This window comes from Frankliniella occidentalis, unplaced genomic scaffold (genome assembly GCF_000697945.3).
Source record: "Frankliniella occidentalis isolate FOCC.00 unplaced genomic scaffold, Focc_3.1 Scaffold209, whole genome shotgun sequence".
NCBI lineage: Eukaryota > Metazoa > Arthropoda > Insecta > Thysanoptera > Thripidae > Frankliniella > Frankliniella occidentalis.
Window position 1 is genome coordinate 102,844 of NW_026267335.1, and position 3,925 is coordinate 106,768.

Below are 3,925 nucleotides of genomic sequence, written 5' to 3' on the forward strand. Positions count from 1 at the left end.
GGGAGACTTTTAATTTACAGTTACCCATTATCAGATCCACCGTGTACCGTTCTTTCTAGAAATGATGCTTTCAATAATATATACCAGAGGAGACATTTGTGGTGGCGTGGCCCATCAACCTCATTTTGTAGTTTTGCTTTACATGTAGATGTGTGGGTTAGTTTGCCTAACTATCACCATGCTTTGTTATAGGAAGATGCGTAGGTCTCATGTAGAATCGCAGCTGTCACCAATTATGGCTTACCATGGCCCCGAGCGAGTAGGCAACCCGTCCACACGCATGCATGCGGCATTGCGGCATAGTATGACTACACCAGTAGTTAGTCTAGTAGAATAACTAGTAACCAGTCCAGTTGAGCGACCCGGTACAATACAAGCACCAGTTGCACAGTGCAGTATAGGTGCATGCTCAGTGAGGTGCGATGGCACAAAGTCTGCAGGTACTCTGTAGGTGCTAGTTCCGGCGGAGCAGCCCTACGGCCGCCGCCCGCCCGCCCGTCCCGTCCCGCCCCGCTCCGTGCAGCAGAGCGAGTATGTGGTGGTGCATAAGCAAGTCGCCGACCAATTAGAGAAGTCTGCGAAGTCCGGGGCCGGAGTCCGCGCTAGCAGAGCCGGGCTATGGCTCATGCCTGGCGCCGAGCGGCCGAGCGGAGAGTGACTGTGCCTGCGCGGTCTGGCCTGCACTCGCTGGGTCGGGCTGGGCAGGGATGGCCGGGGCTCCTCTCCGACTCTCCGCCCCGCTCTTCCGCTTTCGCTGCGGCTAGCCGTAGCCGGGCCGAATCCCAGCCGAGCCCAGGCACGCGCGGCGCGAGGCTAAGCCAACAAAGGATTTCGGTTCGGCGTGAAAGCCGAACGGGGATCCCACTGCAGTAGTATACACCACCCTGCGTGGCCGGCCGGCCGGTAAATGCTCCCCGACACACGCACCACGAATGGATCACAGGCTACAACGCGCACCCTCTGCACGTCACCGCTAAGCCGTGGGGGCGGCAGTCCGCGCATCGCCTGACACCGCGGGTCCTTGCGAAGCTGCGGGGAAGCGTCGCGCTGTCCTCGCGGGGGTAGTGCGAAGCCACACGACGAGCCGCGTCTTTCAGGGGGCACGTCGCGTGGCCTCGCGGGTCCTCGCTAAAGCCGCGGGGTATGATTGTGGGCCTGGACCACATCCTCCGCGAGGGAGCGTACGGTGTCATCTCGGTGGAGATGTGGAGAAGCGCATCGCGGTCGCGTGGGGCGCGCCCGTGTTCCGGACTGGAACCTCCCTTGGACCCTCGCAGCTACGCCCCGCCCCCACCATCATTCTCAGCGCCTGGTTGCTACGCAACATCTTGCCTGCAGTGCACACGTGTACTGCAGGTTGGCCTACCCCGAGTCTCGCAGGCGCCAAGCCCCCGTAATAATTTATCAAAAAATGAATCTGACAGGAACGGACGCACTTTTCAGATGATCCCTACAGACGGTTTGGTAAAACACACCCACCGCCGAGAGCAAAAGCCGATCCCCCCAAATTAAAATGTAATTGCTTTCGCCACGCGCCCGGCTGCCGCCCGGTTGTGCCCGATATGCTGATAATAAACCAAAATCCGTCTCTAATTACGGATGGCCCGGGCCAGCGTGCGCGCGTACTACACTTCCTCGGCGGAAGAACGGTAACGAGAGTGACGAAACGGAGTGAAACCCCCTTGCCTTCCCTATTTGCGGGGGCGGCCAGCGGAACCCTATGGTCCGGCCGGCGGCCGGCCCGGCCCACCCGCGGCCGCGGACCCGCCCGCTATGGCCGCATATGCCTGCCTCTTGGCCCGGGCCGTGCACCAGGGAAGTCCCGTCTCGCCAGCGGCCCGAGTCCTGCCCGTGCCAGGCGGTACCGACAACCAACGACTGCAAGTTTGGTGCATTCCGGAACAAGTGGTCGTTTCTTTATTTTCTTTGCTCCTCATGGGCATCCTGGTTTTCAAGGGCGTTATTCAGTTCTACACTTGTTCTTTTGAGACCCCCCCCCCAATATGCCACAGTATTAGCTGGACTCAAAACAACACCAGAAAAACAAGCAATGATTAGTCTGCCGTTTATAACTTCAACGAAACGAGACGAGCTCCTTAACAAAAAGCATTACGCACGAGCAATTGAATAGAATGAAAATATAAATTACGGCAACGGGAGGGCTTAAGTCTGCGCCCAAGACACTAATGCTAGCGCACACGCAAGACGTGGCGCGGGCGGGGCGCGCAATGAAGTTCAGTGGCAGCGAACGCGTGACGAGAAAACATTCCAAACGCATTCCGCTTGTGAGAGCCGCGAGGCGGGGATTTTTGAACGGGTATACACACCGGGTGCCGGGTTATTGTCTCCTTCATAGACCACATGAGACGCTCACTCACCTTCCCTTACTGTCGAAACTAGTAGTGTCATCTGATGACATTTGACGTGGTGACAAAACGAAAGTGTCGCCCCTGTGTGCTCCCCCAGGAATGACATCCTGGTATATGATCACTTCCTAACTTTCCAAGGTCACGAGTTTTGCACATATGACGTCATAGGTGATGTCAATGTCAACTGCGTTACAAGGTCCAATCAAAAATCTTTTCCTACGGATCTAACATCAACATTACAAACACAGCAAACATTTTTCCGTGAAGTTCCCGGTTGATTTCGGGAAAGCACTTCCCAGTTCACTTTTCCCGCCTTATATTTTTAGGTTATGTAGGAACTTTTAAGGAAAGAACGCGTATTTGAGTGAATTTTGACGGCAAACCGGTTGTAAAACAAATCTGAGGACGGCCCAGCTTCATTTCTACCAGCGCGGCTCACAAACCATCAAAAAAACAAAATTAGTAAAAAACGAAACTTCGTCATTTTGAGCTCTGCGCATGCGCCAGAGAAAACCGGGATTTTTTCCGGGAACAAACCGGGAACTTCCCGGGAAAATGTTTGCTGTGAAAAGCTATTATGATGTGTCCAAGCCTTTTATCAGTTACACTTTTCCAGGTAAACCCACCAGTGAATCACGTACACACAAGGAAGAGCGTGCCAGTAGGAACGCACAAGGAAGCGTGTGCCTACCAGGTCGACTGTTAGCAATAGGCTAATGTGCCTGCCAGGTGAATTGTTGGCAACAATGGTGCACCTGTCTGCTTCATCCGCTGCCGGCAGCACACACATGCAGAACCGAGGGGAAACGACTGCTAAATATTGTGTCAGCCGGATTACGGATTACCAGGATTACCTCTAAAGTATCCTCCGGATTACGTTGCTTTTTCTCTAGGAGTACCCTGGATTACCCTAAAATTTCCCTGCCTGACCCCAGGATTACTTCGAATTTCCTCAGATTACACCTGCCACCTGCCGGATTACCTAGGCTGTCAGCCGGATTACCTTAGTCGTTTCCCCCTCGTGCAGGACCCGTCCTCTTAAGCACGGCTCGTGCCCTGGCTTCAAATGGGAAATGAAAACTCCCTTGTTTCAGGTGGCAGGGAGAGGGACTAAATGCCTCACGCAGAGGAGGCGATGTCCTGTTTGTTATCCTGCATGGACGCTTTTCCTTCCACAGGGACAGAAAATCAAAGGTATCCCACATTCTGCTCTTCATTGAACAACTGTTGGATTCTTATGGTATTTGCGAAGTAAACAATGAAATGCAATTTTATGTTATTTAAACTCTTACGACAAATATTAAAGATTTCTGACAATAAAAATCAGCTCAGTTAAACGAAATGGTCCCACCTGACCCTGCTCACGCCTCATCCTTCCGCTCTGCTCCGCCCCTCCGCGTCCAATGCCACGGCTGCGGCGCGTGGCGCGTAAGGGTGGGGCGGGGAGGGGTCGGGTGTGGAGGGGTGGGGTGAGCGTACCTTCACAGAGAGGGGGTGCGGTGGGGGGGCTAGTCGGCGAGTCTATCCGGTCATCTTCTGCAGCCAAGCAAATCGAG